Below are 27,963 nucleotides of genomic sequence, written 5' to 3'. Positions count from 1 at the left end.
TTTACCCCCACACCCTGGTTGCCTAATCTCCAGTTTCTCTCCTTCATCATAATATTCAGACATATACGATGCTTGTAAGACATGCATGTTTACAGGATGCTGCCTTTTGAAAGAGAGAAAGAGAAAGGACTATTTTCAATCAATGCATGGTCCCTGAGTGTATAATCAAATGGTATGAAAAATAAAAATTTAGTTCTCAAGATTTCACTTATTTTGGGAGGTTGTTTTCCAATTCAGTGAATTTCCGCAATAAGCTTTGCTTTAAGATCTCAGTGAAATGTCTCTACTTCTCCCGTTTTGTGATGGTCTTCTTCTGTTCCTCACTCTTTCCCCAGTATAAGATTTTACTTCTTTAAATCCTGCCGTGGCTCTTTCAACTAAACCCATAGGCTGAGCACCACATAGAGCTGCTCTGGTACTTTTTAATGAGGACACTTACCCACTTGGAGAAGCAATCAAGCTTTCTCCCCTTACTTCATTCCTGGCCAGCACATGAAGGGTAAAGATGATGGAGGCTGTTTGTGTTTGCTGACAACAGAAATCTCCAGATACTAGCACCATGATTTGGTAATCTCTTCCCTCATCTTCTGGGGGCAGTCCTTGCAAGGTCTTCCCCATGCCCCCCGCCCCACCCCGGGGAGAAATTATTTTATTTTAAGATATTTTTATACATTGGGCACCTGGGTGGCTCAGATGGTTAAGCATCTGCCTTCGGCTCAGGTCATGATCTCAGGGTCCTGGGATCGAGTCCCGCATCGGGCTCCCTGCTCCTTGGGAGCCTGCTTCTTGCTCTGCCTCTCTCTCTCTCTCATGAATAAATAAATAAAATCTTTAAAAAAAAAAAAGATATTTTTATACATTTAACAAGAGGATACATACTGAATTACATTAGCAGAATTACATTAATAATAGGTAATTTATACCTGGAAAGCTAGTTAGAATGAAAAAATTTTTGTTTCATTAGTCTTCACAAACGGTATTTATTAGGTAGTTTATGTGATTTCTGTGAAAATGCATTGTAGAAGATCTTCCTTAAAACAAGTATGTAACAATCTAAAATATCATTAAGATTTCATTAGCATACAATCCCAAACTGACAAGGTCTTGATAGGAGAATTGTATTCCAGCTATCTTGGCAGTTTGATGTTATGAACAAGTGTAATGTTCAATTACAGATGAAACAAAGTATGAAGTTGCCTATAGAAAGGGGTTTTAAAATTGCTTGCTGTCACAGAGGTGACAGAACATCGATATCAAGAATTAAAGATCTCTGTTTTGGTCCTTGTCAAGTTTAATCATAAACCCAGTTCTTTTTTAAAAACCGTAATAACAAATACTCTTTTCTTTTCTTTTCCTTTCTTTTTTAAAGATCCTACCCATTCACTTGACAGAGAGAGACACAGCGAGAGCAGGAACCCAAGCGGGGGGAGTGGGAGAGGGAGAAGCAGGCCTCCCGCAGAGCAGGGAGCCCGATGCAGGACTCGACCCCAGGACCCCGGGATCATGACCTGAGCCGAAGGCAGGTGCCCAACGACTGAGCCACCCAGGCGCCCTTCTTTTTTTTTTTTTTTTAAGAATTTATTTATTTGAGAGAAGGAGAGAATGAGCGGTGGGGAGGGGCAGAGGGAGAGAGAAAGAAAGAGAGAGAGAAGCAGACTCCCTGCTGAGCCAGAAACCCAACCCAGGCCGATCCCAGGATCTGGAGATTATGACCTGAGCCGAAGGCAGGCACTTAACTGAGCGACCCAGGCACCCCTCAATCTCAGGCTTATAAAGTCCTTACAAAAAACACAAACTTTGAGTAGAAATCACAATATAATTATTAAACTCCTTAAAATACTTGGCTAAGTATTTCACCAAAAAAAGGTTTACCAAAACCTAGCAACTATTTAATATGACTGACAATTAAGGCTTGTGTCTAAAAATGCTATATTCTATTAAATTAGAATATTGAATTATTTTTCTTCTCAGACTGGTTTCCTCATAGTCGATTGTTATTTATCAGCCTTTAAAAATACTTTAGTTTTCTTAGTTAGTGCTCTGAGACACATACATATAAACTATTACAGGGGTCAAGTTGGAAAATTTTAGCCCTATTTACTTTGAGTATCTATAAGGACAAAATGCTGAACAGATAGGTAAGAGCTACTTGGACGCTCACCTAAAACTGACTTAATTTTCCTTGGAAGGCATATGGAGAAATTGGATAGTAGAATAATTTTCCAATAATAGCAGCTGCACCTGGAATGCCACGGAGAACTCGGATCTCCTCACATGAGGGGTGAGCAGTCAGTCAGCATATTCATGGACACAGATGTCAGAACCAGCACAAGATGCGGTATCACTTAAACTCTTCTGATCCAACCGAGGAACAAATGGGAACAGGCATTGCCTTCCATTTATTTCTTACTAGTATCCATTGCTTCGGTATAGTTAACTCCATTTAGGTAACTGGATATCACTGTACTGAACCTCAAACTGTTTGATAACAAAAGAAGCAACATTTGAGCTCAACCAATCAGTACTTCTTGGGAAGGGGGAAATAGATTTTATCTACAGAGCGATATTTAAGGTTTAGAATCCTTTTGTTTTTATATATCGTTCACATCAATTAATGGAGAATTAAAATAAAAATTCTGGGGGCACCTGGATGGCTCAGTCAGTTGGGTGTCTGATTCCTGATTTCGGCTCAGGTCAGGAGATTGAGACCCGTGTCAGGCTCCATGGTTGGTGGGGAGTCTGCTTAAGATTCTCTCTCTCCCTCTCCCTCTGCCCTGCCTCCCCATGCTTGCTCTCATGCGCGCGCTCTCTCTCTGAAGTAAATAAATAAATATATATATATTTTTAAAGTTGATTTTTCATTTTTTTTTAAAGATTTTATTTATTTATTTGACAGAGAGAGACATAGCGAGAGAGGGAACACAGGCAGGGGGAGTGTGAGAGGGAGAAGCAGGCTTCCTGCTGAGCAGGGAGCCTGATGCGGGGCTCCATCCCAGGACCCTGGGTTAATGACCTGAGCCGAAGGCAGACACTTAACGACTGAGCCACCCAGGGGCCCCAGTAAATAAATAAATCTTAAAAAAAAAAAAAAAAAATTCTACTATCTCAAAACATGACTGCTCTGTGGTAACTGTCAAAGGAGTAAGAGAGGGAGACTACTGATGCATTCTGATGTAGCATCTGCTTTGTACTGCTTCCTGTAGTGATCTCCACCCAGCTAGACCTAGAGATTAAGATGGAACTCTTAAAAGAATGAATTAATGTAATAATACAGTAAACAACAACAACAACAAAAAGCCCTTCCTTATTGCATTTTCATCTGTCCATGTATTAGACACCAGCATCCCTGTCCCACTTTTAGTCATAACCCTCCCTTTGGGAAAAATTTCCCTCTCCTACCTTTTGATGATCTGATGTAGCTGCCAATTACAGTGACTCATCTCTCTGGCCAAAGGGGTGAGCAAATGACACAGGCCTGGTCAATCATGATACTCAGTGCCTCTTGCCACTGGGAAAGGCCAGGTTTGAGTAGGAGAGCCAGGCTTGGTTTACCAGAGTCTTTTCCTGTTTTCTGGGATTTTTATATGAAAATGCTGGGACATAAAATCTCTCCCTCTCCTCCAGGGTTGCTATGTCAACCTTCAGCTACCTACCCTTCTCCTCCCCACTCCCACTCCCTCTCAGTCCTCTCTCAGCACCCCAGTCCAGCTCCGAACAGCTAAGTCATATTCAAGCACTCTTGAAAATGTTGAATAATCCATGGTGACAGTTATCAATTTATTTCTTTTCAGCTCCTGTGTCTACTCTGTGAGAATGGATTGATTTTTTTTGAGAGAGAGAGAGAATGCATGCATGCAAGCCCAGGGAGGGGGGAGGGGCAGAGGGAGAGGGAGAGAGAATCTTAAGCAGGCTCCACCCCCAGCATGGAGCCAACTTGGGACTTGATCTCACTACCCTGAAATCATGACCTGAACCAAAAATCAAGAGTCGGAGGCTTAACCAGCTGTGCCACCCAGGCGCCCCAATGGATTGCTCCTTATAGCATTTCTTCATTATGGTGAGCACTACGCCAGCAGATGGTATCGGAGAGACATTTCAGGAAGAAGGAGGTTTGTGGCGTCAGTGTGCTGTGTTCTGCTTTGTTAACTTCCGCTGAAAGGTGCATCAGTGTTTTGTGGAGGGGGATATCCAGAGACACTGCACCACCTACACACCGTCCCCTGGTGACCTTGCAGCCAGGCCCAGGCCCAGTGGTGACCACTTGACCACAACTCTTCTTACACGGACGCTGGATTGTTCCAGACCTCCTGTCAGCAGTGGTTCCTGGACTCTCTCTGTGCACCATCCAACCAGCCTTGGCTCATCTGTGCCCTGGAGGGTGTTGCCTGCAGCCTGGTGACTATGGACCAGCTTTGACTCAGGTAACCCAGCAAACTTCCCTGCCACCCAATGGGTGGCAACCATACTTTCCTTAACGAGGTCTAAACCCCACCCTTGGGGAGTGGGCTGTCCTCCAAGTTTTCCCTTCCTTGGGAACTCTCCAACAGCCTAGATACACTCTAGAGTTCCCTTTATATCTTTTAAAGTTACTCTCCTATTCTAGTCTAATAATTCTTTATATAAAACCTCCCTTGTTCAAATTGTGTGTGTTTTGTTTCCTGATTGAACCCAGACTGATTAACCCATTCTTCTTTTTTTTTTTTTTTTGGTTAAATACAGTTGATTTTTTTTTTTTCAAGTAAGCTCTGTACCTAACGTGGGGCTTGAAATCATGACCCCGAGATTGAGAGTCACATGCTCTACCGACTGAGCCAGCCAGCGCCCCTAACCTGTTATTCTTTTTTTTCTTTAAGATTTATTTTATTTATTTTGGGGGCACCTGGGTGGCTCAGATGGTTAAGAGTCTGCCTTTGGCTCAGGTCATGATCCCAGGGGCCTGGGATCGAGCCCCACATTGGGTTCCTTGCTCAGTGGGGAGCCTGCTTCTCCCTCTCCCTCTGCCATTCCCTCCACTTGTGCTCTCTGGCTCTCTCTATCTCTCTGTCAAATAAATAAATAAAATATTTTTTAAAAAAGATTTATTTATTTTAGAGAGGGAGAGAAAGAGAGATGAGTGGGGGGAGGGGCAGAGGGAGAGAAATCTCAAGCAGACTGCCCAGTGAGTGCAGAGCCTGACGTGGGGCTCAATCCCACCACCCTGAGATCATGGCCTGAGCTGAAACCAAGAGTTGGACACTCAACTGACTGTGCCACCCAGGTGCACTCCACTAACCTGTTATTCTTAATATTAATTTTAGTTTCTGTGATTGGCTTGGATCTTTTCTTACCTCTATGTTGTTTTTTTTCTCACTATTTATATATTTTTATTTTTATTTTTTTGATGATTAATATTTTTTTAATTAACATATAATGTATTAATTTGTTTCAGGGATACAGGTCTGTGATTCATCAGTCTTACACAATTCACAGCCCTCACCATAGCACATACCCTCCCCAATGTCCATCACCCAGCCACCCTATCCCTCCTACCCCCCTTACCTCTGTGTTGTTAATGTTTTTATTATTATTTTATTTCTGAAGTTCTATGTAAAATGGGAGAAGCCGTGCCTGTCTTATGTGTTATCATGAATAAGAGAGAGTTTGTAAATTATGAAGTGGTATTTTATGTGTGTTGTATTTATTATCTAATAATGCTTCTTTATCTTTCTGGATTTTCTTTCTCCTCACCCTCTGAATGTTTCCGGAAGGCTGGTTCTTGACTTTTGCCTTCTCCCTATTCCCTAGCTTCCGATAGCTTCATGCCGATCTCTTGCTGGAACTCTGGGCTCACATCTCCATTACTATCATCAGTTATTGCCCACTGTCTAGATGCTGGAAGATAATGTCCTAAATGTTTAATTTGACAGTCAAGACCCCATTAATTCAACATACATGAGGACCTATAATGTGCAAGGCACTGCTCTAGATGCTGGGTATACAGAAGTAAATAAGGTAGGCAAAACCCTTATTTTATGGAGTTTATATTCCACAATTTAACCATAATCTATTCTTTCAGACCTATCTCCCTTCATCAACTTGTGCTCCAGGGGAAAGTGAACATCTCTTTGTTATTTTCCTGCCCCTTTACCAAGTATCATACCTGAAATGATCTTCACCTTCTCTGTCTATCCAAACCCAAGCTTTCTTCAAGATCCGGTTTCAACCCATCCATGAATCCTCAGTAGACTACTCCCAAAGCACTTTTTATAGTGGTAGTTCACAACTTTTCTCCATAACAACTTATCCGAGAGATAAAATATGCCCTTTTGTAACAGTGGCTCAAAATGCATCTATTCTCAATGGGTAAAGAAAGGGTTTTTACCAAAATCTCAGCACATGGGTGTGGGGACATATATAATTTGAAGAGTCTCCCCAGCCACAGTAAACTATGGCTCTTTCTCTGTTGAGAACAGCTGGTCTATACCTTATGCTTCTCAATGAAATGTGTGCTGCTTTTAAAACATTTTCATTATTCAAATTCTCATGTGTCATCTCTTTAAATAAATGGGAATGCATTAGAAAGAAGTCAGTGGAGGGGGGCACCTGGATGGCTCAGTCAGTTGACTCTTGGTTTTGGCTCAGGTCATGGTCTCAGGGTTGTGAGATCAAGCCCCAAGTCAGGCTCCATGCTTGGTGCAGAGTTTGCTTGAGATTCTCTTCCTCTTCCTCTGCCCCTTCCCCTGCTTGCATGTTCCCTCTCTCTCTCAATAAATACAGAAAAAAGAAAAAAGAAGTCAGTGGGTCTACTACTTCTTGACCATCTTCTCTGCCCACAATTCATGGTTGTGTATACAGATGGCCCCCAACTTAACGATGGTCTGACTTACAATGGTTCGACTTTACGATGGTGTGAAAACAATACGCATTTAGTAGAAACCATACTTTGAATTTGGATCTTTTTCCAGTCTAGGGATGTGCAGTGTGATCCTCTCTTACGATGCCAGACAGCAGCCGTCACGGCACCCAGTGAGCCATAGGATCAGGAGGTTAAACAACTGGTTCTCTTACACAAACACTCTGTACCCATACAACCATTTCAGTACAGTATTCAATACATTACATGAGATATTCAGCACTTTATTATAAAATGGGCTTTGTGTTAGGTGATTTTGCCCAACTGTAGGCTAATGTAAGGGTTCTGAGCACATTTAAGGTGGGCTGGGCTAAGCTATGATGTGCGGCAGGCTAAGTGTATTAAGTGCATTTTTGACTTACGATATTTTCAATTTACAGTGGGTTTATCAGGACATAGCTCCCTTAGAAGTCGAGGAAGATCTGTATTACACAGAGAATGTTAAGAAATATTGAAATGATTATTGATTTTATTTGTAAATTGCAAATATATATATTTATATGTTACTCACCTTAACAACTATTGCCAATGCTTTCCATTTTTTTTCCCCAAAGGATTTCGAAGCCCATTCTTTGGTCTCATGCACTAAATTTCAGATGGAAAAATCAAGGTTACAGCTAAATATAAGAGTTCAAGCTATAAAACTTCTAGAAGAAAACTTAGGGAAAAATTTTATGACCTTGGATTAGGCAAAGAATTCTTGAATATGATATAAAAAGCACATACTTATTAGAATGATTAAAAAAGTTTAAGTTAACAATACCAAGTGCTGGCAATGATGCAGAAAACCTGAAACTCTCCTACATTGCTAATGAAGTTGCAAAATGGCACAGCAATTTGAAAATATACCTACAGTTTCTTACAAAGCTAATCACATACCTATAGAATTTATCAAATATATAGTTTATTATTATTTTTAGTGGCAATATAATAATACAGAATCCCAAATATGAAGCTACCTTTATTAAAGATTAACATTTTGCTTTTCAATGAGGTAATCTTCCCTTACAATATCTCTTAATGTATTTTTTCTTTTTTTTTACAGTTTTATATATTTTTTTTGACAGACAGAGACAGCGAGAGAGGGAACACAAGCAGGGGGAGTGGGAGAGGGAGAAGCAGGCCTCCTGCGGAGCAGGGACCCCAATGCGGGACTCCATCCCAGGACCCCGGGATCACGACCTGAACGGAAGGCAGACGCTTAATGACTGAGCCACCCAGGCACCCTTAATGTATTTTTTTTCTGCATTAAATCATCACCTAGCTGTCTCTTTCAGGTAGACATCCCCACCTCATTTGTCTCCTATAAAGAAACACTTCCCATCCTTTAGGCTTTTTAGCTATTTATCTTATACCCTCTTTAATTTCTCCAACATTCACATGAGGAGAGTAAACGTAGCCACTAACAAAGGGTTTAATCTTGTCTAAATATAAAAAGAACATTTCAATAAAATGATTACTAGGGAAAAAATGTAATAAAGTACTAGCAACATGTTTGAAGCTGCCTTTGGAAAATTAGCCACCCCCGCCCTTTCCCCACGTCTGCTGGTTCTGAGATTCTATCTTTGAACTCCCCTCATTCTGATGAGTCCTGAAAACAGAAAGCTCCCTCCAGTCCACAGTTTGTACTCTTCTTATTAGGCATTTTAAGTTTTAATTTATAGAATGCGTCAGTCAGAGAAAGACAAATACCATATGATTTCACTCATATGTGGAATTTAAGAAACAAAACAGATGAGCAAAGGGAAAGAGAGAGGGAGGGAGGCAAATCAAGAAACAGACTCTGAACTATAGAGAACAAACTGCTGGTGACCAGAGAGGAGGTGGGTGGAGGATGGGGGAAATAGGTGATGGGGATGAAGGAGCGCATTTGTGATGAGCACCAGGTGATGTATGCAAGTGTCAAATCACTGTATTATACATCGGAAACTAATATAACACTGTATGTTAACTAACTGGAATTAACATTTTAAAAAATGAAGTTTTAACCACAGAATGATAAAGGGAAAGTGGTAGAATAAATAGGAAGTTCTTTGAATTGGAGGGAGTTAGACCTGGATTCTTGTCCCGTATGCAATTAATGAGCTGGGAAACCTTGGGAAAATCATTTTTATCTGGGTCTCAGATTTGCAGTTGTTAAGTGAGGGAGGGTCAGACTCAAAGCTCCCTCTGGTCCCTTTTGGCACTTGCATTTTCTGATTTTGTAGTTATAGGTGTCATGAACATTACTAAACTGAATTGTTCTCCCCCGTGGCAATCTTAAGGGCATTAACAGAAGTAACTTCTCTTGCTTACTTGGCTCTCAAGAGGGAAGCACTTCAGGGTGCCTGGGTGGCTCAGTTGGTTAAGCGACTGCCTTTGGCTCAGGTCATGATCCTGGAGTCCTGGGATCGAGTCCCACATTGGGCTTCCTGCTAAGCAGGGAGTCTGCTTCTCCCTCTGACCCTCCCCCCTCTCATGCTCTATCTCATTCTCTCTCTCAAATAAATAAATAAAATATTTAAAAAAAAAGAGGGAAGCACTTCAGTGACTTGAGAGGGTTGAAGAGACGGAACACTTCAAATTCCCTTTCATAATATGAATAATATAATATAATACTCTTAAAGAAATCCTAAACCCAGGGGCGCCTGGGTGGCTCAGTTGGTTAAGCGACTGCCTTCGGCTCAGGTCATGATCCTGGAGTCCTGGGATCGAGTCCCACATCGGGCTCCCTGCTCAGTGGGGAGTCTGCTTCTCCCTCTGACCCTCCCCCCTCTCATGCTCTCTCTCTCTATCTCATTCTCCCTCTCAAATAAATAAATAAAATTAAAAAAAAAAGTTATATAAGGAAATCCTAAACCGGATTATTGGATAGCTTGAGAATATGTGATTGAGTCACTTACAAAGCTACTATCCATTTCTATATGTAGGAACTTTGGGGGTTTTCCTCTATTCCTTGCAACAAGTGGTAGCAATTAGAATTTAAGTAAGGCAGGCTTTGCCAGAGTTTAAGATTCTGTATTCCTTTTGGTGAATGAGATGATTGAAGAAGTAAGTAATAGAGGAATGATCCCATAGTTTCAAAATCTCGACTTTACGGGACTCTTCCAAAAGAAAAGAACATTTTATAAGCAAGATCTAAAAACCATGCCAATACAAAATCTATGGCTAGAAAATTCATGAAGTTTTGAACTTATATATGTTAGAGTTTGCTTCGTTTTCTTCCCTGAGCACTCCTCACGCAATGTTGCCTCGTAACTGCTTATTTACGGTGACAATGGGGGTCATTCCTTTTTTGCCTAATTCCAAAACTAGAAAATTCAGAGACAAAACAGTGAATGATTTGTTTCATAGATTATCAGTTTGGTTTCCATTGATTTTCAATCTTTCTGTGTTCTTATGTTTTAGGAGTACTAGCTTTAAGCAGCTGGATCTTTATTTTTACTTTTATTTTTTTAAGGTAGGCTCCACGCCCAATGTGGGGTTTGAACTCATGACCCTGAGATCAAGAGTTGCATGTTCTACCGACCGAATCAGCCAGGCACCCCTGAACACCTGGATTTTTAAAAATCCAGTCTGACATTTGCCTTTTTTTATGGGAGAATTTAACACATTTTCTTTTATTATGATTATTGAAATATTAGGATTATAGAAATAAATCTTATTATGTCTTTTCTCTTTGTGCTACCTTTTTTGTCTCCCCTCCTCACTATTGTTGCCTTTCAAATTCATCAAGTTTTCCTTTCCTCTTCCTATCAGATTTTTTATATGTACTAACTTAAAAGTAATATATTCTTTTTTTAAATTTTTGCTATTCTCATGTGAATAGTTGTCAGAGTTTATAGAGTTATAGAGTTCAATATTTTTACTTAAAAAAAATGCTAAGCCCTTAGAATGTTTTAATTCTGACCACCCATCACGATTTATAAGTTACTATAATAGTGTTTGAGGCCACTTATTCCCATCAATTTTTATTATATTACAACCAATGTAATCAATTATTACGAACAATCACTGTTGCTTTCTTTTGCCCACATATTCCTGACATCCTTGAGCACCATTTCTTTGCCTTAAGTCCTTCCTTGGAAATTCCTTCCATGAGTTCTTTTGGTAGTAAGAACTTTCAGTTTTTATTGTCTGGAAATTATTCCTGTTCCCCCCTAGTTCTTAAAGGATACAGACTAACAGATTGACAGCTGTTTTAACACAGCTGATTGAAGATATTATTCCACTATCTTCTGGCTTCCATCATTGCAGTTGAAAAGTCAGGTGTTGGCCTAATTGTTATTTCATCGTGCATGATTATTATTATTATTATTTTTTAAAGATTTTATTTATTTATTTGAGAGAGAGAGAATGAGAGAGCACATGAGAGGGGGGAGGGTCAGAGGGAGAAGCAGGCTCCCCGCCGAGCAGGGAGCCCGATGCAGGACTCGATCCCGGGACTCCAGGATCATGACCTGAGCCGAAGGCAGTCGCTTAACCAACTGAGCCACCCAGGCGCCCTCATCGTGCATGATTATTATTCCATTGTGGGTAATGTGCCTTCTCTCTGCATGCTTTTGGAGTCTTTTTATCTTTCAGTGTTTGCAGCTCTAACTAGGTATAGATTTTTTTTTCTCTCTCTCTCTCATTTTGCCTTTTTAGTTTGGTTCAGTTTGGTTTTCCTAGATCTGTGTCTTTTCACAATTCTGGGAAATTCCCAGTTATTATCCTGACAAATACTATTTCTTACCCATTCTATTACCTCATCCTGGAATGATAATTAGACCTCTTTACATCCTATGTCTTTCACATTTCTATTTCAAATTTTGCATCTCTGGGATATATTCTGAATTTCTTTGTATCTTTCTTCCAGTTCTCAACTTGTCTCTTCAGGTATAGCTAACCTGCGATTACTCCATTGTCCACTGATATTTTTATCGATTCAGTTTTTGACTTCTAGAAATCTATTTGCTTCCTTTAAAAATCTTTTCATTCATCTCTAGTGTCTCATGTTCTTTTTTTTTTTTTAAAGATTTTATTTATTTGACAGAAAGAGACACAGCGAACGGGAACACAAGCAGGGGGAGCGGGAGAGGGAGAAGCAGGCTTCCCACCGAGAAGGGAGCCTGATAGGGGGCTCGATCCCAGGACCCTGGGACCATGACCCGAGCTGAAGGCAGACGCCTAACGACTGAGCCACCCAGGCGCCCCAAGTGTCTCATGTTCTTTATTCATATTTTGAATTTTCACTTTTATTCCTTTAAACATATTAGATATAATTATTTCATATTCTGTGTCTAATAGCCGCAACATCAGAAGGCTTTCGGGGTCATTTTCTCCCTGTTGTTCCTGCCATCTCTTATTCATGGTGCCTTGCTTCCTTGTGTTTTATGTGATTCAACACAGTTATTCCATTTTCTTGGATCTTTATCTATGCAAAATTTTGAGGCCTGGATTTTATTTTCTTTTGCCAGACATCTAAGGGACAATATCACTACTTTGAATAAAAATTTTAGCTTAAGTTTGGTTTTTTGTTTTTTGCATTTTTTTGTTGTTTTGGATCACAGTGGCCAAAAGAGTTCAGGCTGGAAGTCCCGGTGAGAGTCAGGCCATTACTTCCTGTCAGAGAGCGCTTTTACTTGGTTTGAAGGTCTGAATATTTCTTACTTTCCTGCTATCTCAGGAGTTTAAAAAGATATTTTTATCCTTTATTTGTCTTATTGGGAGAGTCATTTAGAGCATCTAATCTGCCATATGGAATAGTCTGGATATGGTATAGTCTTACAAAATTCCAAGTTGATGCAATTAGTTTTTGTCAGCAGCATTGCTTTTTTAGCACAAGGATCCCAGTGACTAAACTGCCCCACAATTTGGACCAAGCTTAGCAAGAATGAGTAAATGAGAATTTATTACAAAGTAAATGAGACTGTAGTTCCACCTCTGTGACATCTATGGCACATAGAACATGATACTCACCAACTTTGAGGTTTCACTATACTTAAGATCTGCACCGCTGACTTTGAAATGTGAAATGTGAGTTTTAAAAGAGACTTGGATGAAATTCCTCATAATAACTTAATGTTAATGAACAAGTTATATTGATTTAAGTGCAGGATCTACTCTGGGAATAGCTGTTCATAGCTGATACTGGATAGGAAGGAAGGTGTAAATTCCCACTGATGGATGTAGCCAAGTGTGCTATGCGGACACCCAGAGAAAACATTCCTCTCTGCCTTCTTTTATTTTTTCTTTCGACTTGATTAGTTGCCCTGTGGTCAGAAACAGGGCAATGTTTTCTGAGAACATATCTAGAACATAGTTCACTTAGGAAATTCATGTGAATAAACTACCCTTAAAGCCAATAGCAAGATGGTAAACATCATGTGCCTGAGAAAGACAGATGACTATATCCCTGTTTCTTCCTCCAGGGAACACAATGAAACCTGCTGTAGTAAGAGTTCCACCAAACCAATGAAAAGAAGGAAGTCCTATACTCAGCTGCTGCTTTTTGTAGTCAATGTAGATCAAGATTTCTTCTGGCATAAAAATGTTTCATGTCTTTGATTCACTGAAGGCTGCTAATAGAAACTTCCTTCATCTCTGGGAAAGCAGTAGCTGAGTGTGCTCCTTACTAGAGGGCGAGTAGCTCACGGCCAATGATGGCACCACCGCCTCCCCTCCCGCCCCCACCCCAGGTCCTGATCAGGCAATTTAGAATGCTGGTCAAAGAGAGACAGCCAAGCAGTTCAGAATGTGTGTGCATAAATCTCACAAACAGCAAAATGGGTGAAGGGGAGTGGGAGAGACAGGCTTCCAGGTGTGGAATGAAAAAGTCATAGGAATAAGAGGCACAGCATAAAGAATATAGCCAATGATATTGTAATAACAATGTATCAGGACAGAGGGTAGCTACACTTGTGGTGACCACAGCGTAACTATAAACTTGTCCAATCACTATGTTGTACACCTGAAACTAATGTAACAGTGTGTGTCAACTGTACTTAAAAAAAAAAATCTCAAATAGCAGCTTGTTCCATTAATGAGTTCCCACTGTGGTCTGGCATTGTTCTAAGTGCTAGGAATACAATAGTGAGCAAAATAATCCCATCTGTTCCATCTGTAGGGACAGTTCACAGTCCCCTGGTGGGGGACAGACAAAAAGAGACAATTCCATTATTAGAGTTGAATGAGGGCCTGGAGAGGAGTGGTAGAAACTGCTACCTAAACCATCTCTATGTCCATTTACTGGTTCCACATTGAGCTTTTCAGTCAAAATTGTAATACCTGTCACAACAGAGCATATAAAATGGTATGCTAGAAATCATGTCCCTAACATAAAAGAGATATGGAGGGTGGGGGAGGGCAGGATGGGAAAGGGAACAAAGAATGATGAAAATAGGGGCGCCTGGGTGGCTCAGTTGGTTAAGCGACTGCCTTCGGCTCAGGTCATGATCCTGGAGTCCCGGGATCGAGTCCCGCATCGGGCTCCCTGCTCGGCAGGGAGTCTGCTTCTCCCTCTGACCCTCCTCCCTCTCATGCTCTCTGTCTCAAATAAATAAATAAAATCTTAAAAAAAAAAAAAAGAATGATGAAAATACTATGATCATTTGACCCTTTTTGACCTTTCAAAGAAGTTTTAAATATGTTATATCGAGAAAGCCTGCTGAATCAGTGAAACATTGGTACATTTGTCTGACATATGTAACTCTTAGACAAGAGTGGGAAAAGGAAGTGAAGAAAATTTTTAGTTTGGAACTAAGGAATCAAATTTTGGTATATTTCCATGTTAAAAAAAACAGTCTTATTTTAAAAATAAATTCCTTATGTAAAGATTATTTTTAGGGCGCTTGGGTGGCTCAGTGGGTTGAGTGTCTGACTCTTGGTTTCAGCTCTGGTCATGATCTCAGGGTCCTGAAATAGAGACCCAGGCCGGGCCAGGCTCTGTGCTCAGTGGGGAGTCTGCTTGAGATTCTCTCTGCCTGTCCCTCTGCCCTTCCCCCTCTGTTCCTCCCCCTGCTCACAGGCAGGTCAACGCACTCTCTCAAATAAGTAAATAATCTTTTAAAAAAAGAATATTTTTTAGGACAGTGAAAAAAAACTATGATATTATAATGATGAACACATGTCATTATACATTTGTCCAAACACATAGAAGGTACAACATTAAGAGTGAACCCTAATGTAAACTAGGGACTTTGGGTGATGGTGACATGTCAGTGTTGGTTCACCAATGTAACAAATGCATCATTCTGGTGGGGAATGTTGTAATTGGGGACCCTATGCGCGTGTGGGGGCAGGGAGTGTATGGGAAATCTGTACCTTCCTCCCAATTTTGCTGTGAACCTAAAACTGCTTTGAAAATAAAGTTCTGGGGCGCCTGGGTGGCTCAGTCATTAAACGTCTGCCTTCGGCTCAGGTCATGATCCCAGGGTCCTGGGATTGAGCCCCACATCAGGCTCCCTGCTCCGCGGGAAGCCTGCTTCTCCCTCTCCCACTCCCCCTGCTTGTGTTCCCTCTCTCGCTGTGTCTCTCTCTCGGTCAGATAAATAAAATCTTAAAAAAAAAAAAAAAAAGAAAGTTCTGATTTTAAAAAAAAGAATATTTTCCATCTTGGTGGAACAGGAATGGCTGTAGCACTCAAAGTGTTGGGAGTTGTCTTAGGAATAATAGTTAAATAAAGCTTAGCACTTTCAATAGGGGCATTAAGACCATTTTTATCTCCTTCAGAAGCCAAACCCCAGTGCTGGCTTCCTGCACCAGAGCTCCCTTTATACGCACCTTGTAATTTGGTTCCTGCTGCTTGTCAACACCTGCACTTCTCTGTGTTCTATCCGCTTGAGCTCTGGGCACAAAAGCAGAGCTTGATAAGTATTTTGGCGACTGTCTCCCTGGTGACTGTGGTAGGAAATAACCTTTGACCTCTCCTCTGTTGTTTGTAGTGAAAGCCTGACTTGGGGCTTGCAAGCTTTCTTTTGCACTCTCCTGAAAAAGCAAGGCTGCCATATTTTCTCTTGGGCCCTGGCTATCTGGCCCACTCACCATGCATTGTTTTCTTGGATCAGGAGATCAGGGCAACCACCAATTCTCCCTGAGGGGGAGCAGGTGAAGGAGGGGTGTGGGAGTGGGAAAGCCTCATTAAGGAGTATTATGGGCACGATGCTTGCCAGGATAGCCTGGCATGATGAGAAATCTTTATATTTTCCTATCTTCAACCACATTCTTCTGCTCTGTGTGCCTTTCTCATGGCTAGTTCTATCTGAAATTTTTACTTATTTTCTCTTACTGAGAAAAAAAAGTCTGTATTTAACTTAAAATCATTACACTGAGAGACTTTCAAACACCTGGCCCTTTGCTTCCCATTGTCAGGTCACAAAGATAAGTTGTGTTAACAAGTGGGACACAAAAGAGGGTTTTCATGAGTCCTAGGAAAATTAGATGTTAGGATACAGACTGTAGATGGGATGTTGTGTGGGAACTCTGGGTGCTGGTGATAGTTGGTGTTGGTGGAAGTGAGTCAGACATCAAGAGAAAGGAGGGATATAGCATGAAAGAAGATACTTGGCCTGGGCGCCTGGGTGGCTCAGTTGGTTAAGCGACTGCCTTTGGCTCAGGTCCTGATCCTGGAGTCCCGGGGTCGAGTCCCACATCGGGCTCCTTGCTCAGCGGGGGGTCTGCTTCTCCCTCTGACCCTCCCCCCTCTCATGCTCTCTCTGTCTCAGTCTCTCTCTCAGATAAATAAATAAAATCTTAAAAAAAAAGAAAAAAGAGAAGATACTTGGCCTACCTCAGATATTTTGTTGAGGGCAAAATTAACACCTATCATGCAGCATGCATTTGCCCAAAGGTAATTTTCCTAATTACCAGCAGGGGGACCTCGCTTATAGTAGTCAGGTGACTGCATTTTGAAGGCTCCTCATGGAGTAGGAAAACCAATTGGCTTTTCAGCATTAATTTGGGGACCTTGGTTTTGCATGTAGCTTTTGAATAAGATGCAACTTTATGCAGATCTTTATCGGTGGGTTAAATAGCTTGATTAGACTGAGGTTTTTATTGCCTTTTTTTTTTTAAGTAAATCATATCTATGCCCAAAGTGGGGCTTGAACCTGTGATCCCGAGATCAAGAGTTGCATGTTCTACCCACTGAGCCAGCCAGGCACCCCAAGGTTTTTATTGTTGTTGATTCCATGACAGGTTCAATTTTCACTAAGTTAAAAAGATATTCATTCACAATTCCTTTTTTTTTTTTTTTTCCTGTTTGGTTTCTAGTTGGTCAGTTCCAGTTTTTAAACTTACCCTCAGGAATATTTTGTCCAGCCATGGGAAATTCCAGGTATGTATCCAGGCTTGCACAGGAATCAAACCTTACCTTTTTCTGCATCTCATATCCTATATCCAAGTCCTATTGGTTCTTACTTTCCAAATATAGTATATTCTTAAATCAAGTATGTCTCAACATTACCATCTTAGTCCAAAACACCATTACTTATTTCCTAGACCATTGAACTAGCCTTGTAACAGGTTTCTTTACCTCCATTACCCCTTTGCCTCCCACCCATCCAGCTCTCGGGTTGAGCTATTGAGTCTCCAGAGGTTCAAATAACAATTTTTTTTTCAAGGAAATCATCTTGGTGGTCACCTCCCCTCCCCCAATTTGTTTTTGCCTTATCTGGATGGTCATCCCTGGGTTATCCCCGGACAGGTGATGTATGGGAAACTAGAGGTTGCATAAGTAAGTGCAAATCTCTTCCACAGAGTGTAGCGCACTGAAAAGAATATTCTAGTTCATGTTGGACAGGAGGATTTTTGCAAAGAATTCAACCAATAAGTGACTCTCACCTTAAAAACTTCTGCTTCAAAATAAACAAGTTCCAGGACAAAAGCTTAGTGTGATCAGAGACTCCAAAGGGTGTGAGCAGAAGGTCACATAACTTATGAAGAATAAGGTCCAGGATGTTTCAAGGAAAAATAAACTTGACACTATACAAATAGGATGACCTCAGTAAACATGTTAACATTAAACACGGGCCAAGTTGAAAGGAACATTTGTCTTAAAGGAATTTCTTTTTCCCCCTAGATTTCTATTTGCAAGCTCCAAGTACTATTCCCTTCTCCATCCGATCTGAGGTATGACTCTATCACATCTATAACACAACTGTAGCAAAATGCCAGTCCACAAACTTCACTGTACAAGAAATCTACGTTTATCTTTTTATAACCTAATTTCTGTTTTGAGCCCTCATTCCTCCAATGCAGCAAAAATTGATCTCTGCTAAATTGGGCTAAATTGGTGATTTCCTCCCACGCTTCCCAGAGTTGCCTCTAATTTCGGAAGCATGTTCCAAGTGACAAGAGGCGGGGCATGGGGGATGTAGGGTTTGAGTCTGGTCTCTGGCCGTTATCAGTCCATGCTGGAATCCACTGTGACAGCCAACCCGGAAACATAATACCTCCTGTCACTGTGGCTCCCACAGGGACTACCCCCTCATATCTATCTGTTGGCCACACCCCACAGTCATTTCTCTTTGAGGCCATTCTTGCTCTTTCCCTTTGATCTGAGAATCCACAAACCCATCTGGAGCTTCGGTAATCCCCTCTTCCTATCTGACTCTTGAATGGGGAGAAGAAGAAGGGACAGCCCCTGCTCAGAGGCTACATTAGCATCTATGTTCTGACTTCTTTCTAACACATCTCCTTCCCCCACACCTGGGAAATCTTTGTGTAGTCTTGGGTGGGAACTCGTTCTCTAAATTACCAAGTAAACTTCTACATCTTATGTATGCCTTCCTTATTTCCCATTCCCCTTGGGGCCTGAACTTTGAAGACTTAAATGCAAAAAGAAGTTCATTTTTTTCCTCTGCTTTCTGTTAACCTAGTCTACCTGGGGGTAACAGAACTCAGAATAACATATCTGCTGTTTGAAGGAGGGTAAGAATGAAGAAGTAGTAGAAAATTTTAGGGGAAAACATTGACTAATACTTCGTAAGTGTATCCTACCTCATAGCTTTCTACTGATCAATTCCCTAAAGAGAGGTAGCTGGAATGGCATCTGAAAGAAAGACTAAATATTTTGATGCATGCTAAATGATGCATACAAGATCTAATAAAATACATAGGAGCTCCTAAGAAAAAATATTACTGTAACAAATGGAAATTATTTAGGATATAATCAGCTTATATGGTTTTCATCTCTGCTATGATCTGACTGTGGAACCCCACCTAGGCTAATCACTTCGCCTTCTAAGCCTGGCTTTTCTCATTTGTAAAGTGGGAATAATAACTCCATTTAACAAGTTTTTAATAAGATTTAAATTACCTTAGGGGCGTCTGGGTGGCTGAGTCGGTTGGGCGTCGGACTCTTGAGACTCTTGGTTTTGGCTTGGGTCATGATCTCAGGGTCATGGGATCAAGGTTTGGGGGGTGGAGGGGTGGCCCTTGGCTCTGCACTCAGCAGGGAATATGCTAGAGTTTCTCTCTCCCTTTCCTCCCCCTGCTCTACCACCCACCCCTGCTTGTGTGTGTGTGTGCATGCACACTCTCTCTCAAATAAACCTCTAAAAAATTTTTTTAAATTACATTAAATAATCAAGATGATGCATGATAGTCACTTAATAAATACTTGTTTGTTCATTCATTCATCCATGCGTTCATACTTTCTTTCATCGGGTATGCATGCCTCACTCCTGTAATAGCAAGACTACAGCCACTGTTAATAAACCTTTTGCAAAATGTACAAACACCTGTTGAGTAACAGGTGTGACTCTGCCCTAGCCATTTATCTAGTTAGTAATAGATTAATAGATATAAGCCCTAAATAAGATCAGTGCAGGTAAGCCTCTCATACTCTCATGGATTCATACTCTGATGGATCTAATGAACAATACTCAAGGGTCTTCTACTGCCATACTCGTTTCTAGTAAATGAACTTTGAGCAGTAGTAGTACTTGTGATGACAGAGAGCCTTTGATTGTGCACAGTGTGGGCAACAGCATCCCCCTCACCTCTTCTCTAAATGGATGTTGTCAGTGATATTTTCCCAGCTTCACATAAAGAGTTGGATGGGATAAAATCTTAGGTGCAGAGCAGAATTCATAACTATTCTTTTTGTTTTATTGAAGTATAATTTTCATACAATAAAATGAACAAATCTTAAGTATTCAATTCAATGAGTTTGGCAATTCTATACACGCATTCAACTACCACCCAAGACAAGAATTTAACATTTTCATCACGCCCAAAAATCACCTTCATGACTCTTTCTAGTCAATCCCCGATATGGCATAATTTTTTTATTGTAAGATCTCCCAAATGTTCTTAGGGATGTCTTCTGCTTTACTTACCATTTGAACTCTCACAACTTTCTTCTGTTGGAAGTAAACTAATGAGAGGTTTGCATGCATCATCTCAATATTCATAACTATTCTAGGAGGTAGGAACTATCACTTCTTCCATTTTATAGATGAGAAAATTGAAGCTTAATGAGGTAAAGTAAGTTACCCAAAGGTCAAACAGCTCTTAAGCTCTTAAGGTCTCAACAGCTCTTAATCCCAGAGCTGGGATTTGAACTCAGATTGGTCTGATTCTAGAACCTGACTTTTAAATCACTATTCTAAAGAGCAGATACATCAGGAGGTTTAGCTAACAAGTGCAATTTTCCTGGGTCTGGATTTTGTGCATCTGTTATTGTGACAAAAGGAGAAAAAGTAAACTGGTTGATTTAATACCATCTTATAGTATAATTCCATATCTTTTATGATACCTTATAAGCTCGGTTACTCTTTCATGAACTTGTGCCTGCAAGATTTTTACCAGCTGCCCGCTAAGAACCATGATGGGGATCACCCGGACGATGACAGTTAGAAGGGCAAACTTTTTTTTTTTTAAAAGATTTTATTTATTTGACAGAGAGAGAGAGACAGCGAGAGAGGGAACACAAGCAGCGGGAGTGGGAGAGGGAGAAGCAGGCTTCCCGCTGAGCAGGGAGCACGATGCGGGGCTCGATCCCAGGACCCTGGGACCATGACCTGAGCCGAAGGCAGACGCTTAACGACTGAGCCACCCAGGCGCCCCAGGGCAAACATTTTTGAGCACTGAATATGTGTCAGGTGCTATGTAAAACACTGCATCGAAATTTCCTGATTTAGTTCTCCTAACGACTTTCAGGGTAGGATCTGTTACTAACAGTTTTACAGACTAAAAATTTGCAGCTTAGCGAGCCTGAGTGACTTTGCCTGGTGCTGTACAATTAGAATGCGGCAGAGCTCATTTTGAATCTTGTCAGGCTGTCCTGAATGCCTGTATGTCATCCCCTGCCGTAAACAGCTTCTTAATCCTCTAGGTAGTCCTGTTAATAAAGAATGATCTCAGTTCCTGCCTGAACTAGATTTCACCGGTATAAATATGTGAGCATGATCTCTGCCAGCTGGCATGCTTTTAGATAAGATCCTGTTAGTCCCAAACACTTAACTCCACCTGGTCTTCAGAAACTTGGAAAACAGTTGGCCCTTGGCCAAATTGTGCGGTACATGAAGTTTGTCTTAGACATTTGATCCTCCTCCGCTCCCTGCCCCTACCCTCGAAGTAGCCTCTCAAACAAAGACTCTTCTTTCAATTGCTGGAGCCCAGGTCTTGCCAGAATTACTGAGTTTACGTGTTCAGACCCTCTGATGCTCCTCGGGCTCCTCCCCTGCCCCTGCCTGTTGATTTTCCCATCTGTACCTGAGCCAGTTTCGTTCTAGCTTTCCCACCCAGGCCCGTGCTAATGTCCTCTTGGAGGGAAGTTGGTGAAGGACCTCCAGATGCCTGAGGCTTTCTAGAGCAAGGACTCCCACCTGTTTTGGCAACCTGAGTGGTGTGTCTCCCAGGACTGACAAGAAAGGAAGACAAGGTGGCCTTAGTGGTAACAACAGCTGATATATAGCCTTGAATCTGCTCCCTGTGCTGTTCTAAGTCCTTTATATGTAGTAATTTATTTAATCCTTAGAACAGTCCTATAAGATGTGTTAGTCAAGGCTCCAGCAAGAAAGAGGAGGCATGCACAGATGGAATTCTGAAGAGAAGTTAAAGAAGAAACTATTTGCAGATGTGTAGGCAGATTTAAGGGAATCAATCAGGGATATTTTCTTTTTTTTTTTTTAAAGATTCTATCTATTCATTCATGAGAGACAGATAGAGAGAGAGAGAGAGAGGCAGAGGGAGAAGCAGGCTCCCAAGGAGCAGGGAGCCCGATGCGGGACTCGATCCCAGGACCCTGGGTTCATGACCCGAGCCGAAGGCAGACGCTTAACCATCTGAGCCACCCAGGCGCCCCTCAATCAGGGATATTGAGGCACCCAGCAAACTAGCTGCAGTTGGAAGCTGTTCCCACTCACAGGCTGAAAGGACAAGCAAGGAAATGGTGTAACCAGAGCCTGAAGAGCTATTCTCGGAAGAGCTGCTCTAAGAAACCATCTGCAGTCATGGAAGGATGTGGCCAGAGCCCCAGGGTGTGGAGGTGGGGGTGGCAGGTGAAGAGAACAGCTCGGGGGTTAGTGAGGTATTGGAGGAACAAATACTCTAATACCTCCTCCCACTTTCCAATTTCCCTTTGACTGAAACAACTAGAAGCCTGACATCAAGGGAGTCTCGGTGATATAGACTTGAAGTGTCAGTCGCCATGGGGCTCAGTATGGGGCAAAAGGACAGTGAATAACTAGTCCATGAAGAAACTGAGGCACAGAGAGGTTAAGTAACGTGTCCAAAGTCACACAGTTATAAGTGGCAAAACCAGGATCTGAACTGAGGTTGTCACGTCTGGTCTCGGGTTAAGGAGCTCTCCCACGCTAGTGTCTTACAATTTCTCCAAATGCCTTCTCCAGAGAGATTTTGGAAGGTTGCTGCAGGAGGTATTTTGGAGCAGGCACCCTAATCATATTATTCCCACTGAATTGGGAAAGATTCTAGGATCAGGCATTTGGGGCTCACCAGTGGATGACACTGTTGGGATGAATCTGGGCCAAGCATGGAAACTCACATGGGTCTTAAAACTGTTTCCACTAGTAACAGAGAGGAACACCTGTTACAAATAAAAGGTTCCATTCATCTGTTCAAGATATCCCTGAACACAGTAGCCTCTTGGCAGAAATTACGTCGTGACACATACAGGTAATACCGGTAGGCTTTGGCCAATTCAGTGGGTTCATGATAACTATCATGGTCAAGTTTATGAAACAGAAAGATCACGAAATACTAAGTTTGTCAGAAAAACACTGATAAGATGGGGAGAATCATTTTGCCTCAACTTAGGAGAAACTGAGACTTGTGGTTTCTGTGTGAGAGAAGCCAGTACTCAATTTGAACTTCTGCAAAAAAAAAAAAAGAAAAAGCCACCCACCTGGGTTGAACCCAATCAAGGCAGACCAACTGATAGAAAATATAATCTTTGTGTGGAGACATTTCCTGTGAAATGAGAAGAGGAGGTACAGAAAAACACTCTTTTGTAAAAAGATAGAAAATTCAAGAGAAATGAAGTGATTAGCCTACGTCTTTTTATGTTAAAGAAGGAAAGCCATTTAGAGTTTGTTATTTTATTTCTAATTAAGTTTTTTGTTTTCTCCTTTGTAAAATTAGGCAGCGAGCTGGCAGTTTTTATATAAACCAGGGCTTCTAGCAAGAAAAGGCATGAGGCTGAGAAAGAGAGAAGAGGCCCAAGATGATGCACAGGAGAGTAAGAAAAATATCAACATTTCTTATGTAATTTAGCAACAAAAATGTATAGCATGCAATAGGACACTAAAGCTTGGCATTATTGCTGTAATTTGAGAAAGGAAAGCAGTCTTACTGATCTAGCAATCCTGTGAAAGAACCCTGTGAAAAGTAAATGAAATGTATTCAGCTTATGATCAACTGAATGTTATACCCCTAGAGAACGCTCTTGTCTACTAGACGTTTTTTCTCTCCCATTATCTGTTCAAAAAGTGTTCTTTTAAAATTCTATCCTATTAAACTACTTGAAATGTGGATGTTTTCTTTAGGGAAGCAACCTTTATTATTTGTCATAAAGGTGGTATTTAATTGGCTTAACTGTTCTTCTTTCCACAAGTTAGTCATTTCTAGGAGTTGGTTATTAACAGTGTTTATTATACAGAAGGATTTCACATTGCAGCTGGTTTCTTTCAAACCATAAATAATGGAGGCGTACTCTATATAAATAGTCATGCATACCTGAGAAATGCACTCCCCGTTTTCCTTTCCTCTGGACTCCGGATTTGTTAGGATGCTATGGGATTGACCCTGTGGGGGTAGGGACGGTAAAAGGTTGTCAGAGGGGGCTCCATTTGAGCAATGATCTCAGGAAAGGAGAGTCAAAAAGGTCAAGAGCCTAATCTACATGCATCCAATCCTCCCAAAGGCTGGGAGCTTATACTTGCATTTAAAAGTAAAAATTAAAGGGGGGCCTGGGTGGCTCAATTGGTTGAGCATCCAACTCTTGATTTTGGCTCAGGTCATGGGCTTGGGGTCATGGTCTCAGGGTTGTGAGATCCTGGCCCGCATAGAGCTCTGCGCTCTGCAGGGGGTCTGCTTGAGATTCTTTCCCTCCTCCTCTCCCTCTGCCCCTCCTCCTGCTCATGCACATGTGCACTCTCTTTCTGTCTCTAAAATAAAAATAAATCTTAGGAAAAAAGTAAATTGGGGCTCTTGGGTGGCTCAGTCGTTAGGCGTCTGCCTTCAGCTCAGGTCATGGTCCCAGGGTCCTGGGATTGAGCCCCGCATCGGGCTCCCTGCTCCGCGGGAAGCCTGCTTCTCCCTCTCCCACTCCCCCTGCTTGTGTTCCCTCTCTCGCTGTGTCTCTCTCTCTGTCAAATAAATAAATAATAAAAAAAAAAGAAATAAAGTAAAAATTAAGGAAGTGCTAGCAGCCAAAATGAAGTTCAATCCCTTTGTGATTTCTGACCATAGCAAGAACTGTAAAAGGCATTTCAATGCACTTCCCCACATTTGCGGGAAGACTATGTCTTCCCCTCTTTCCAAAGAGCTGAGACAGAACTAGAACATTTGATCCATGCCCATCCGAAAGGATGATGAATACAGGTTGTGCAAGGACACCACAAAGGTCAGCAAATTGGCGAAGTTGTCCAGGTTTACAGGAAGAAATGTCATCTACATTGAACAAGTACAGCGAGAGAAGGCGAGTAGCACACCTGTCCACGTGGGCATTCATCCTAGCAAGGTGGTTAGCACTAGACTGTAACTGGACAAAGACTGCAAAAGCTCCTGAACATAAAGCCAAATCTCACCAAGTAGGAAAGGAAAAGGGCAAATTAAAGGAAGAAGCAATTGAGAAAATGCAGGAATAAAGTAATCTTATATGTGACTTTAAATAAAAACTGTTAAAATGAAAAAAAAAGTAAAAAGTAAGAATGAAATAGGAATACCATCATCTAATTTATAAAATAAAAGATAAATTGAGTAATGTCCTTAAGAATCCTAGAAATGGTTTACCTTTAAAATACTATTTAAACCAAGGACATTTGTTTGTAATTAATACATACCAGAGGGGCGCCTGGGTGGCTCAGTCAATTAGGTGTCCGACTCTTGATCTCAGCTCAGGTCTTGATCTCAGGGTCATGAGTTCAAGCCCTGTGTTGGGCTCTACCCTGGGTGTGGAGCCTCCTTAAAAAAAAAATAGGAAGTGGCAGTGTTATGGTCTGTAACCCATTAGAAATAAAGTATGATCAACATTGTTTTTCAATCACATTTATAGATGTAGTGATTTGATTAATGGGATGGAGAAGAAAAAGAAAGGGGATTAAGAGTATGCTTTGTCTCTATTCTTTCACACTTTGGGAGGTAGGGAAAACCATGTTTGCTGAGCTGTGACAATACATTGTCATCTACCTGTTAACTCTCCTTTAGATAAGGTGGAAAGGCAAAGTTATCCTTAATGGGGGAGGCGGTGGATAACTGCTAACCCACAGGCTGTGATTTTACAACATTCCCCTCTAGGACTTGTGTGCTTGCTGGTAACACATGGCTTCGATAACACACATCCACTCTTTTCATTCGCCCAGTAACTTTGGCTAGAATCTGGGGCCCATCATTGGAAACCACATGTCCCCTGGCACCAACACATCCTCAACAGATAGCTGCCTTCCCACCGTGCAGTCCACACTCCTTCCTATGCTCTCCTTGCTCTGCTTGCCCGAGCCCTTCCTGCCCTAGAGAGCCGGTGTCCATGTGGAGAAGACGATACCCAGCATGAAGGATGAATGTTGCCAAAGGTAGGCAATTTAAAAATATAGGCAGTTTTGATTAGATACATACACTAATAGACAATCAATATTTGATTTCTCAATTCAATATTAATTTCTCATTATCTCTGCATTTCATGATTTCAATGAATGTAACTTTAGCCAAGTCAGTATGATGAGCAACTGACAGATTTAACAGAGAATAAAATGGTATAAGCAGTTGCAGGACTGTCTTGATATTGGATCCTATCCATCTAATGAAAATATTGTGATTATATTTGAAAGGCATTGTATTTTGCTTTATCTAGTCATCTCCTTATTGCTCTCTACTTTCGCTTTCAACTCCACAAACCCTTGAAAAATGTGGTGGCTTCATTGACTCTCTTATTTGCCACAAGCTATGTACCGACTTGGTACATGTACGGACTCATTTAATCCTCATGACAACCCTATGAGATGATAACTCTTTTTCCTCCCAGTTTATAGGTGACAAAAATGAGTCAGAGAGGTTCATTTTCCCAAAGGCATACAACTAGTAAGAAGAGAACAGGGATTAGATCTCAGAGGGTCAGGTCCTAGGGCCCGGGCTCTCAACCACCACCTGAAGTGTCTGCACATTGTTCGCTGGTTTGTACTGCAAGAGTGGTTTGACTTGTTCTCATCTTTGCTCTCATGCATGCTGATTTATAAATAGGATTGTTGGCCTAAGGGTTCATACCTGTGTCCCCTTCCCTTCCCTCCTCTATGTCCTGATTCCTGTCTATATCCCTTACGTTCTCCCTGTGGTCACACCATCTGATTCCACAGTATTCTGAGCCCTCTAAGGGGAAGCCCAGCCAGTTGGTGAGTGCACTGCTGACCATCCCCACTGTCCAGATATTTGAATCAGGAAATTTCATGTCAACCAGAGGTACAGGGAAAAAGGAAAGACTGAGTCCTGGATCCAAGCATTCTCCATAGATTTTGGAAAAGGGGCTAGCCCTCTAAGATACAAGGCCCCTTTGGATTGTCTATGATATGTGGCTTTCAAAATTCTTGAGCACAACCTATCATAAAGGATATATTTCTATTGCAACTCACAACACATATATTTATATACAGAGAACTGAAACAAAAGGTCACAAAATGCTTTACTATGTGGGATGTGCTTTGAAAGTTTCTATTCTATTTTATTAGTTTTTAAAAAAGATACTGGTCCAGATCCAGTAAACTTATTTCATAACCCTCTAGTAGGTCATCACTGGCAGACTGAAACATACAACAATAAAGAAGTATTTTTAACTTAATATATAATGATTTTTCACTAATAATAGATTTAGGCTAAAAATGATAATTCCTTGATTATCCACAAAAAGTTCTGCAAATTATTTGTGTTCTCCTCTGTTTCAGATCCTTGTTGGAGATCAAAATGCCAGTAAGGGCAACATCATGGGAGAGATATGTAAGATAAGACATGGGCATCAAGAAAGTATTTGTACACCAAAAAAGATTGTGGCCTTTCCTGAATGCCAGCTAAGATTGCCTCGGCAAAGTTACCATCTTCTAAAATATTAAGATTTGGTCAGTTACATATTGGGGACAATTGGAAAAATTAGAATGGAATCTAGGTCTTAGGGAATTATTGTTAATTATATTAGGGTGTGGTAATGGTATTATGATCATGTAGAAAAGCATCCTCTCTAAATGTTTATAGTGAAGTATTTATGGGTGGTACGTCACGATGTCTATCATTTATCTTTTTTTTATTATGTTATGTTAATCACCATACATTACATCATTAGTTTTTGATGTAGTGTTCCATGATTCATTCTTTGCGTATAACACCCAGTGCTCCATGCAGAACATGTCCTCTTTAATACCCATCACCAGACTAACCCATCC

At 41.1% G+C, this 27,963-nt stretch overlaps 1 protein-coding gene, 1 long non-coding RNA gene and 1 pseudogene across 4 annotated transcripts in view; all 3 read left to right on the top strand.

The window, feature by feature from the left end:
• Nucleotides 1-27,963, top strand: part of ITPR2 (inositol 1,4,5-trisphosphate receptor type 2) — an 838,078-nt gene that overhangs the window by 336,352 nt on the left and 473,763 nt on the right. The window lies entirely within an intron of this gene.
• LOC145721750 (uncharacterized) lies at nucleotides 3,315-24,070 on the top strand. Of its 2 annotated transcripts, XR_014145615.1 has the most exons (5): nucleotides 3,315-4,421; nucleotides 17,123-17,186; nucleotides 17,931-17,980; nucleotides 22,892-22,996; nucleotides 23,462-24,070. It is a non-coding gene; the product is annotated as an uncharacterized LOC145721750 (long non-coding RNA). The 2 variants fall into 2 exon arrangements; XR_014145616.1 differs by lacking the exon at nucleotides 22,892-22,996 and having other exon boundaries at nucleotides 3,317-4,421.
• Nucleotides 24,756-27,829, top strand: LOC102735396 (large ribosomal subunit protein uL24 pseudogene; annotated as a pseudogene). Its single transcript, XR_014145614.1, has 2 exons — nucleotides 24,756-26,112; nucleotides 27,472-27,829. The product of XR_014145614.1 is annotated as a large ribosomal subunit protein uL24 pseudogene (transcript).

Source organism: Leptonychotes weddellii, chromosome 5, assembly GCF_054177405.1.
Source record: "Leptonychotes weddellii isolate Sample4059 chromosome 5, ASM5417740v2, whole genome shotgun sequence".
Classification (NCBI taxonomy): domain Eukaryota; kingdom Metazoa; phylum Chordata; class Mammalia; order Carnivora; family Phocidae; genus Leptonychotes; species Leptonychotes weddellii.
Note: the sequence above shows the minus strand (reverse complement) of the source record. Positions and strands in the feature narration are given on the sequence as shown.